Source organism: Electrophorus electricus, chromosome 2 (genome assembly GCF_041902795.1).
Source record: "Electrophorus electricus isolate QZ-2024a chromosome 2, ASM4190279v1, whole genome shotgun sequence".
In the NCBI taxonomy this organism is placed as follows: Eukaryota; Metazoa; Chordata; class Actinopteri; order Gymnotiformes; family Gymnotidae; genus Electrophorus; species Electrophorus electricus.
The window spans coordinates 40,159,307-40,171,927 of record NC_137498.1 but is presented as its reverse complement, the minus strand read 5'-3'; the positions used below and the strand labels follow the sequence as shown (position 1 = coordinate 40,171,927).

At 43.5% G+C, this 12,621-nt stretch overlaps 1 long non-coding RNA gene across 1 annotated transcript; it reads right to left on the bottom strand.

The window, feature by feature from the left end:
* Positions 1 to 1,136: 1,136 nt before the first annotated feature.
* LOC145660388 (uncharacterized) lies at positions 1,137 to 12,316 on the bottom strand. The gene is made up of 4 exons (XR_014126724.1): positions 12,225 to 12,316; positions 10,825 to 11,011; positions 2,114 to 2,381; positions 1,137 to 1,671 (listed from the first exon to the last, which is right to left on the bottom strand). It is a non-coding gene; the product is annotated as an uncharacterized LOC145660388 (long non-coding RNA).
* Positions 12,317 to 12,621: the final 305 nt, after the last annotated feature.

Sequence of the window (12,621 nt, the reverse complement as noted above, 5' to 3'; positions counted from 1 at the left end):
GGCTCATCAGACCTGACAGACTGCTCACGCTCTGTGGTAACGGACTGGGCTGGGTCCACAGAGCCCAGTCGGCCTGCTCTGCTAAGTGCAGCTCTCCACACCATGAGAAATGGGTCATCCACTCCGCCAGCCAGCTGGCCCTAGCGGGGAGTCTGAAAATTAGGTTCTGATCGTATTCGGCCCGTGCTGAAACAGTTCTCTCACCCTCTGTCTCCCTGGACTGATTGTTAAATGCTGCTACTGCACCGGGAAGTTATAGGACAACAAGAAAAGAAAAAGAAGACGAGAAAAGCAAGGCAGTGTACTGTGGCTAAGTGACGCCTGGTGCGTGGAGATTAGGAGATTGTGTTACAGTGTGCAGGACAGTGTGGAGAGAGGGGATCAGTGGGGGTCAGGATCTGTTTATTATGGTGTAGGACACTTTGGCACTGGTGTTGTAGGGGTGCTGTTGTGTGCGTATGGAACAGATGTCTAAGGGCTGCTTCTGGACTGGGGAGCAGCAGATGTCACAGCTCTGAACTTTACCTTATCTCTGCAGAAAACCTCGTAGGGCCTGATGAACCGAAACTGGTGTGTTTGCACAAATAGCGTCAGATACACTCATACACACACACACACACACACACACACACACACACACACACACACACACACACACACACACACACACACACACACACACACACACACACACATATATACACAGAGCCTTAGGCTTTAGTATGGAAATCTGCATCTTGGGGGCAATGCAGCTTTCAGTAACTGCTCCTACATGACACACAGACACATCTGTCCCTGAGGATGACATCACTAGAATATTTTTAAATTGCAAACTAGGCTGTAGTTACCATCTGCCTAATAGAATGGTGTTGGTGAATTTCTATTGGTTATGATGTTTGTTTATTCGTTTTATTTGTCATTTACTGCCGCGAAGCATATTCGAGCCTCTACATTAAAACATTTAGTAAAACATCTTTGACTTCACGTACTGTGCATAGAAACTTGTTCCTTAATTAGGTCACTCTTGACTTGGCATGATATTTTTGATCCTTTTAATCAAAAATAATCACTTTTAAATTCAAAGTAGAAAATAATCTTCTGAGAACTGAATAAACTGGACCTCTATCTTGCTTTTGTATGGCATCATTTATTAATGACTGCACTCAGGGAGATATATACATGCCATTAGGGTACAATCTTTCCATGTGGGCTAGAGAGAGCAATGGAACTATGAACACCCTCAATGTGAACTCTGCCCAGACCCTCACAGCATTATTAAACACTCCTAAACAAAGTACTCCTTGTTCAAATATTACAGTCAGGCCTTTGTATGTGCAACAGACATAAGAACTGCACACAGAGCTTTATTACTTTTTACCTTCAGACCACCACACAATCAACTACAAAATCACAATTTTGCTCGTGTTCAAGCGATTGGGTATAAGTGACCTGGACATTTTTGCATTGGCTGAGCTCACACCCATGAAACCCAAACTCTGCTCTGATGAAGTCTGAGGATTAAAGGTCGAGTTTCAGCAGTATGTGTAGATCAATATGTCGTTCACAAACCCCTCGGCACCGGCCAAGTACGGGCAGTCCACCGATAGCCAATTAATGGGCATTTTCCTCCCATAATATTAGCATTTAAAAGACAAAGAGATAGCAAATTGCCTGGAAAGAGAGGAAGGAACGGGGGAAAGAGAGAGAGAGAGAAAAAAAAAGCAAGGAGTTGGAGCTTTTAAAGTCATCATGAAAGACATCCATGTACCCAAAAATAATTAGAATTTTCATGGGCTGAAGGGCTAATGAAAGTTGAGGGAGAAGTGAGAACCCATGTTATGCCTGCTGTGTATATGCTAGGGTTTGCAATCTGTCTCACTATAAAAGTAACACGTAAAAAAAAAAACCAAAAAAAAAAAAACCTCCATAATTTAAATTAATGTTTCTGTATATATATTTATACAACCTAACCTCTAATATCAACAGCACTGATTTAATCAGTCATTAAGACTGAATCATTGCAAATCATAGACTTGCAAATAAATAAATAAATAAATAAAGTATCTCAACATGTCAAAACACCATGAAACCAAGAGATTCGTAATTGAATTACCTTTCTGATCAATAGCAGGCAGTGGTATGCAGCTTCTTCAAAGCTGTCAGACTGGCCCTGCAAAACTGACTGCGGTCCATTCATCATGCAGGAAGGTGCAGTGTGGGTCATCCTGGGTGGATCCACCCTCCGGAACCACACCGTGCCTGACATGGAAATGATGGCAGGAAGAGTTCGCCGCCGTAGGTGTGACCGACCACGCCAGCGGTCACGTGTTTGCTCACTCAGCCTTGCAGCCAGATTTTGTTTATGATGAATGCTGCAGCACCTGAAAGCACATATGATGTCACGGTACATTTATGCTGGAAATTGTAAACACAGAATAGAATATACATTATATATAAATATAGAAATAGAGAAAGACTACTTACCATCATACAGCGTTTGTTTAAAGCACCCTAATTTCTGTGTTCCCACTGATGATGCCATGGTCACTGTACAGGTCCAGGGTAACAAGTTCAGCAACACTGAATTTGTCCTGCTCATTAGTCATTAATCAGGGCTAATTTAATATAGCAAATTAGTTGTTTTAAAAAAAGAAAAAGGAAAATAAGCAGGGGTTTTCTAACATCATTTGGTGTGGCAGAATGAGCCTAGATTGTTGCTGACATCTGTACCTGTGCCCCTCATGACCTGTCACATCCTGTCAACACTGTACACCTCTCTCCAGACAGACTGCACTATACACCTCTCTCCAGACAGACTGCACTATACACCTCTCTCCAGACAGACTGCACTGTACACCTCTCTCCAGACAGACTGCACTGTACACCTCTCTCCAGACAGACTGCACTGTACACCTCTCTCCAGACAGACTGCACTATACACCTCTCTCCAGACAGACTGCACTGTACACCTCTCTCCAGACAGACTGCACTGTACACCTCTCTCCAGACAGACTGCACTGTACACCTCTCTCCAGACAGACTGCACTGTACACCTCTCTCCAGACAGACTGCACTATACACCTCTCTCCAGACAGACTGCACTGTACACCTCTCTCCAGACAGACTGCAGTAAGTTGGCGTGGGCTCCTCTGTCATCGTGTGCCAGCTTTGCTCTGTTCCCCTCTCTTCTCCATGACATCCTCTGTCCCACATTGAGGAAGGTGCAGAAGGCCTACATCCCAGCTATTTCTGACGGACCTTGATTGGTGACCTGAACCTGGAACTTCCACTGCAGCAGGGCATGACACAGCACACTTTACAACAGCAGCAGATCAGATTGTACACACACTATGTGCTCCACAGGCAACATAATCAGGCTCCAATTACAAAGGTCACTGGGGTCAGTATTACAAAACACTGCATGCATAGTTGGGATTCACAATGGCAGAAAATAATTAATATTATATATGCCTACATTTTTTTTATACTGATGGTTCCCTCTCATCTACCACATTCACCTGCTACCTTTAAATAGAATGACAAAAACATCTGTTGTGACTCACTACAAATATGCTATATGATATATTACATAAAGGTTCTTGGAAAGGGAAGGTTAGCCCTGCTGAGATTTGTGCATACTGCATCACATTAAGAGCAAACAGAGAGAAGGCCCTCAAGACCTACAGAGAGCAAGAAGCACTGAAATAGTTTTCATAATATTTATAATAGGACTTTCAGCCATTCAAGGTAGTGTCAACAGAAACCCTCCTGTAGAATTTCAGAGGACTTGCAGTCTGGCAAGCACATAAAACAAAATGTGTTTTATGATGGAAGCTAAAGGTTGCTGAAAAAGCACTGAATTTTTTCAGGAGTGTATGGGAGATGGGAGAGGTACTATTTGGGTTCCCAAACCGGGTTTGCCTTCCACATTCTGCATGCCATCCAGCTCACTGCACCTTCCAGCTTCAAATGCTGTCAGACTCATCTCTTTGGTGTTGAAGATATTGGGAAGGGGTAGTTTACTAAAACACATACACTGAAGCACACGCTTGTGCACATATACACAGGCTTAGGAGTGTCGTGCTATGCACAGTGTGCTCATATGGCTCATAATTCCATAATGTAGATTTTACTGCAATTGCAGGAAATGGTAGTGTTGAGTGTCTCCACACACCTCGATAAATGTGATGTAATGGGTGACCCGTGCATTCTTAAGTAAGCAACATTTTTTAATGTATATACACACACTTTGGAGCAGCAGCAGAAGTTGCCACTTGTCGCACTGATCTGTGCAGTCACAAGCTGACAGTGAATATACTCCCATCCAAAGCAAAGGAAACTTTCTTGTCTTTTAACAGTTTGACACATTTGCATTCACACTCCCACAAACTGTTTTTCATGAGATCACACATGGACTGTGGGAGACGATGCTGTCCTCGACGGGCCACAAACACGTTATATAAGCAGAAGATAGCACAGCCCGTGCCATTTGGGACACATCTGTTCAAACGGATTATCTTCCAGCTACAGAAGGAGACAAATAAAGCAAGCATTTGCAGCAGGACTATGACGGTTTAAGAGCTGAGGTGTTTAATCCCTACACTTACATTACACACATACACACACACAATCAGAGAGCGGGGGGGGGGGGGGGGAGGCTGATCATAGATCAATAAGAAAAATTCTGTTTTTTATTATCAATAAAAATATTACCCTATCGAAATAAACAGTGGCCAGAAACTGAGGAGTGGGAGAGCTTCAGCCTGCAGCCCGTGAGCATGATTCATATTGTTGTTCCTTCAGATTAGGCCATGCTGCCTGACTGCCATGTCTGTGTGTGTGTGTGTGTGTGTGTGTCTGTGTGTGTCTGTGTGTGTGTGTGTCTGAGCTCATATAATAAACTCATGATATTCTTAGATAAATACCTGTCAGAGGCAGGAATTACGAATGGCTAAACAGGTGCTGGGCTAGGCAACTGGAACTGAGTGAAAACAGAGGGTGACGGAAGGCTGACAGACGGCTGACAAACACCGCGCCGATTGGCTGAGGCAGATTTAGAAATGCATTTTCCTAGCTGCCGTCTGCCTGACAAACAGCCATATGGTCAACAAGTAACCATCTATATCTAGTATTTAAACTACAGTCAAACAATAACAAGAACATATACTCAAGAAACAGGACATGTACATAGAGACAGAGACAGAGAAAGAAAGAGAGAGGGGTACTAAAAGCGATATACACAAGATTTCCAGTGAAATAGAACTTTTTGTCTGGATGTCCTTCATCAGCTGGGCAAGCAATCAAATTGCTTTGCGTGTTGTTCTTAAAAATACTGACTATTGATATACATCAGTAACACACACTCACGTAAATTTCACAATTAAGCATATATAATTATCAAATAAACCAGGAAAAAAATTTTTGACCAACTCCAAAATGTTGGATTAAGTTTAGAGTAAGGTATGGTGCAGGGTGGTAGTGGATATGAAATAACTGCTTCACATAGTGGTGTGCCTGTGGACAGATGGGTCAGTCCCCCTCCTCTCCTGCCTGTATGCTAACCTCCATCGCTGCTCCTGGACCTCTCACACCCTGCTGTTGAAATCAGAGCCTCTGGCACTCCCCGGTTCTCTGACAGGCACAGGATTAGCGCCATTCCAATTACTGCATGAACCGCCAGGCTGATCTGTGTGTGTGTGTGTGTGTGTGTGTGTGTGTGTGTGTGTGTGTGGGTGTGTGTGTGTAGGTGAAAATGGGGGCTCAATTGGTGAAAGGTTCGGCTGGGGCTGTAACCCCTAAGGTGAAACAGTGACTCCAACAGACTGTAGGAAAGACCATTTACATTTACATTTGACACTTTTAGCCAAAGCGACTTGAGTTATGACTGACTGAGTAGAACTTGAGGAACTGAAGGTTAAGGGTCTTGCTCAGGGGCCCAACAGTGGCAACCTAGCAGTGGTGGGGCTTGAACCAGCAACCTTCTGATTACAAGTCAAGTACCTTAACCAGCTAATGAGCTAATATTACAAATTCCTTGTTCACCTGTCTGATTGCAATACTCTTATCCTCACACTCAGAGGTGCAGAAATTCCTAAAAGCTTTATAAACAGCAATGGAACTCACTTTACACAAGAGAAACTACACATAACTCTTCTTACTGTGTCTTGACAATGCATAAGGATTCATAAACATCTTAAACAGACAAATAGAACTCACTTTACTAACTCTCATTACGGTGTTATAGCACTGCATAATAATTTATACTTTAGAGTAACAATGACATTTGTTACACAAAAGTGTTTCATATTTTATTCAGGTTTTTGACCCTAACAGTTTTTAATCTGTAATTACATAATAGTGCATTTTATTTGCCACTTATATGAGTTCTGTTTGGCCATTTATAGGACTTTTATGAATCTACAAGCAATGCTGTCCATTCATTCAGTGTAATGACAGTTATGTATAGATGTATAGAGTTGACTGAGTTACGCATTTTACATTGACAAAAGAAATATACATAGCACAAAATTTAATACATGGCTAAATTGTTTAATATTCCTAAAGAGTTGAATTAACATCACAGGGGAAAAAATCTCTACCAGTTTGCCCACAATTAAGTCTTAATGCTTATTTAGGAAGAATTGCTGCTATGTGGAAAATTTGCAACTTGCATACTGCATGATGTTTATGTGAAAACACACACACACACACACACACACACACACACAGATGACTATGTTAAACACTGAGTGGCAAAAGTTTATATATGTTAGTAGTCAGTGGTTATGCAAGTCAGTAGTCATTAAAGGTTTATGTAGATGCCATGCCTTCTAAACCACGCCATTCTGTAAAGTTTTCGAGTCTCAGGCTGTTGTATGCAGGTACTGAAACGTATGGATGAGAAAATTTGCATCGCGCCAGAGATGAGATGTCGTCCCTGAAATTGGCATTCTTTTTAAAAAGCTATAAATCTGCTTATGACTCGTCAAATATACAGCGCAAATAAGCAGGCAGACCATGAGAATGTGGCGAGCTGGCTGCAGGGAATATGAGCAGCAGGGCCCTCCCTCCCTTTCTTTATGACAGACAGCCATAATAATTCATCTTTAGCCTGAAAGTACTTTATCCGTCTCCGCTCTTGGAAGTCATCTTTGTGAGTGCGTGGAGTCGAATGGACGTCTTTAAAACCTCACCGAGCGCCAGACGGAGCGAGACCCCGCCATCGAAACAAAAGCAAACGTTTCGACGGGAGATTACAGTCGCGGCCGCAGGCTGCAAGTCTGTCACCATGGCAACGTGTGTAGCAGCGCTGCACACCCCACCCTTCCCAGCCCCCGGACCCCCGCCGCTAGCGGGAGCGTTGAAGATGAAGCGGACGCTAAGGCTAATCCGCCACCTTATTTAAATGTAAAGTCAGCAGAAGAGCAGCACCGCTGCTGCGGCAGCTTTGAGAGCTTCAGACTGACTGATTAGTGTTGGATTCACTAGCAACCCTGCCAGCCTCTGTCTCTGTGTGTGTGTGTGTGTGTGTGTGTGTGTGTGTGTGTGTGTGTGTATTAAGGTGGGGGGTGGGAGGGCACAAGGCATCAGCCAGAGAGGTTCTGCATCTAGGACAGGGAAATTGAACGGCTGGCACATTATTGACCACAGCAGACATGTATTCCCGAATGGAGCTGCCTCGCAATTTTGTTAAATGAGGGGTAAGACAAACGTTTGGCTCAATGAGGTCTTGATGGTCAAAAATGGCATGAAGTCTCTAAGCAGCTTTTCTGTCTAGTCCTGAAGCTCTGAACCAGAGATGTCACCCGAGGGCAGTTAGCTTACAGTGAGATATTCCACTCTGAGCACCCATCGAGGTCGGTGCTCTGGGTAAAGCAGCCTCAGCTTGTATTCCTCTGGCCCACGCAGCTGCTTGTCAACATCCTCTGCACCCCTGCCGCCCCAGAGACCATTGCCACGGATTTCAGAATTGTTCAGCAGGGCTGCTAGGATTACCACAGCCCATAAACAGTGTCAGCTTTATCGCACACTGCCACAGCTGTTATCTTCCTGTCTGTCTGAGTCGTTGTGTAGGTGTGTGTGTGTGTGTGTGTGTGTGTGTGTGTTGACTGAGAAAAGCCCTAGAGCTTGCTGCATGGTTCCCCATGAAGGATGAGCTGATATCCACTCCACTGACAGTTGGTTGCGTTTACTGTAGGGTCTCACTGTGTGCGCTCTCTTTCTCTAGTACAAGATCCATAAATGTACACACACACACTCCCTCTCTCTTGACATGGCAAACACTGGAGGGCTAGTCTGTACATGCAAACATGTAAGGCTCAAGCCTCCTTCTCATTTAAAGTTAGCCAGCAAAAACAGCAAGGCAGATCAACATTTACAACCATTTTCCCCTCACATCTTACAAATCCATGCCAGAGACTCATGGGGAGTGCTTGTGGATATCCTGTATTATGTCTGCAAATCTGTATATATGGTTGCTTGGTCATTTCTCTCATTGAACACAAACACACACACACACACACACACACACACACACACAGTAATTGAGCGTGCGCTAAGGGAGAGAACAAGGCATAGTTGGTGGTTAATCTGTAAACCACCTCCAGCAGGACAGTGTGTAAATAGAGAATCAAGTCAGGAAGAAAAATGGAGCTCCACTCTTCTCGTTTAAAAACAATGTCCTTTTTACCAATCTATAATCACACGGAAAGAGCGTTTTTGCTTCTTATGGAGTGATTTCTGTGTGCTTTAGAGTCAGCACCAATCCCAGCACACATTCAATCACACGGAAAGGTCTAGATTTAACAGAGAACATTAAAATGTCACTACCCATGTCAGCCTCAGAGGAACTGCCACACAGCCCAGCACATTTAGGGACGATGGACTCTCCCTCTCCGACACACACACACAGGCACACATACAGGCTGGAGGCTGTGTGTGTGGAGGAAAACCACTGCAAAGCAACACTTTGGTCATATTAATCTATAGCTATGGTGGTGGATTGGATGACCTTAGACTCAGGTCTTAGAATAAATAACTAAGGTTTTAGGATCAGAATAAGACATAGAAATAGTACCTCAGTGTTGAGCTTTATGATGATGCTTATAGAGTTACAATTTCCCTATACATGTGTGCACACAGGCATGCATACATGCACGCACAAAGACACACGTCAATACATGTCTCTAAACCTGTCCGTGATCCATAGAGCAAGACTTGGCCTGGTCCCCAGGGAGAGACACACCCTGAGAAACAGATTTAAAATCACTCCCATCACTTTGACTCCTACTCTTCCTCCAGTCCTTGTTCCACAACAAATAGCATAAAGCTTTCATTATCCACATAGCACATACAAATCAATGCCACAAATAACTACTGAACAAATGCACTTCTATTGTAGCCCTGCATCATCAGAGCAGAGTTCTCCTTCATAAGTTATGCTGATGATGATAAACAGAGGCTTATCAGTCATGCCGAAGTCTAACTCAAAGAACAACTCCCATTTCCCCCTGGGCGCAAAGAATAGGAGATCTATAGTAGAGACACAGCAAATAATAGACAGGACACAGACAAATACGAAGACTCTGTGGATAAACAACTTCGATTAGACATCCTTCAAAAGCTCTCGGTGGATACACAATGACTGGGAAGCTTGATATAAACCAGCCAATCATGAGGCACAGATAAGTCCAGGTTAGCTCTCCAGTTCCATCAGTACACCAGCTGAGGCACACTGAGATGCTACATGATCAATAAGAAAACAAGTGTAACAGAAATAAAGCCTAAACACATGTTTTGAGAAACCATTGAGGAGAAAATCAACTGCTTAGCAGAAGCATTTTAAGCCTACATGTAGGAGTGTGTGATCATCACCAAACTGTTCAAAAGGGCTCAGACTCTGAAAAAACAAAAAAACAAAAAACTGTCTTGCCCCATTTGATACCTATCATAGCCAAAAAATAAATTTATTCATTAACGTAAGGCATCTTTCTGAGTGTAACAAAAATCCAGAGCAAACACACTGCCATAGCAAGCATTACTGATATGCCTTAAAATCATATTTCGTCGAGAATCTTGGTAAATATTCACTGAGAAGAAAACCTGGCAAGCGCAGCTGAAAGGTCAGGCAGTTAGATGGTCACTGCGGTCTTTGTGCTCTCCAGACAGACCAGTGAGTCCAGAGTGTCTCAGACAGTCGGCCACTCACACAGAGGCTGGGACATGGATAGCAACATTCTAGTGAGGTTCGCCACTTAGGCTTGCAAATATGATATACCCAGAATGCATGTTCTATGGTGTGAACAAGGCTATATTTTTTAAAACATAGCTTATTACAGAAGAAGGCCTGAGCTAAAGATGTAGAGGAAGTCTCATAAAGTCTCCTATGAGAGGTGTCAGCATTTTTGTGCAAGTGTGCCCCTGTTTTGTAGAATTGTATTATTAGCTCCTTAAATATTCAGATTTTTTAGAATTTCACTGACCTTTCATTAGGAAAATTGGGAATTGTCACACTAAATCTTTATTTCCCTATAGGTTCTGCACTGAAAAATTAAAACAAACGAATTATTATCCTCTGAGACAAAAACATTCTCTAAAAAGGGTCTATTTATGAAATAGAAATGATTTTTAAAAAAAAAAAAAAGATCTCATCTGACCTGCAGTAAAGCTGGAGAACTTTGTGCTGTGTGTGTTTGTGTGTGTTTGTGGAAACAGTGCATTTCCATGCTATTTCACTGTTTATCTCGCCACAAGCAGACATCAACGCTCCAGAAAGCTCCAACACTGACACTTGCATATGAAAGCAGCTTTAAATAACCCCCGTACCTTTCTCCTTTCTGGAGGCAGGAGCTTTTTCTGCGCATGTTTGCACATCGCCCTCCGCAAACAAGCACTTCATCTGCCTCTGGACTTCAAAGTTCTGCGTAGGGAGAAAAGGAGGCGACGCTCTGTTCAAAGAGTGGCGGATGAGGGCTGCTTGCCAGACGAGCAACTACACACACTTACTCAGCCTCTGGGAGAAAGCACACACACACACACACACATACACATACACACACACACACACACACACACACACACACACATACACATACACATACACATACACACACACACACACACACACACACACACATACACACACACACACACAAGCATGCACACACACACACACACACACACACACACACACACACACACACAGTGTCATACAAAAAACATGCATATGCATAAACACCATCACAAAAAAGTGTAACACAGCTCTGCAGTAAGACTCGTCAAAAGCACAGACACAAACACATAATGAAGGAGGAGGAAGAGAGTCCCATGACAGACTGACAGACAGTCACAAACACACAAACACAATTACATTAAGGCGCCTGCCAGGTCTTGCCAGTGGTGAACTGTAGGATTACACTTCATACTAATCCTGAATAAGCCTTCAATCTGCTTCAGAGCATTTTCTAATCACTGTCAGACATATCAAAGTACAACAAAAATGTTTTCAACCTGATTCTGGGAAAACTTTTGCTGAGTAATTGAGCTGTGTTTTCCCCTACGGTTTCCAACCACTGGATTATGACAACTTCCCATTAAAAAGACTGGCCTCTGTCTGGTGCATACTGTTAATTCTCAGATTTAGCTTGCAATCTGCTACCACCCACAGCTCTTTAAGAGAGAGACGGGTCTGCCCGTTAGCATGTGGGCCACAGTGAAATGAGACACTGTGGCGGAGCAGCTGGGATGAGCGGTGGCAGTTGCCTTGGCTACAGTTTCCCAGGGTGGGGAAGCACATGGCTACCACTGCTCTGGATGGTTCTTGGTGCTAACCAAAATGACAACACACTGGTCTATGTTTACTGCAATGTTAGGCATCATCTGGCAGGTGACAACACAAAAAGAGGTCTTTCTGTCTCTGACTCTCCTGCCCCTGCTCCCATTCCACCCTCGCTGACAGCCACGCTCTCGGCAGCCAAAACCATGCAATTGGAACCCAGAGGAGAGCACAGCCCACAGACTGACATCAGCCCCAAACATTCCACACCACCATCCCAAGCAGGACAGAACGTGGCAGGCGGAGGAACTCAGTTCCACCCCACCCGGATGGGTCAACACATTCTGACCTGGTGGCCTAGCCGGACTGGGAGATCGCGTCAGGAGCATGGCTTCGAAGCTACCGGGGTCAGCACTCACGCAAACACAGCCATGAGTGCATCCACACATACCATGAAGGGTAGATGTGGAATGGAAGAATGATGAAACAATCTCCCTGAACAGGAAGGAAGTGGGAGAGAGTGACACTTGTGGATAATGTCCTAAAGGGAAAAAAAGAAAAGAATCAAGGGACATCAGAAACAAAATCTGTTCACATTCCTATTTGTTCAAAATACCCACTTCACAGTTTCTAAAGAGCACCATCAATAACACTAATAGCATGTGAAAAGATTCACACAGGGTGGCATGAAGATTCCCTTCGTCTTAACAGCTTAGATGTACTGGTAAGACATCTTTGACAAATTTGCTGAAATTGGCATAGTTTAAAATCTAATTAATTAATTACTTCATGTAAAATAGGGGGAGAGCAATATAAAAGCACAGGCCTTTCATAACCACATACTCTCA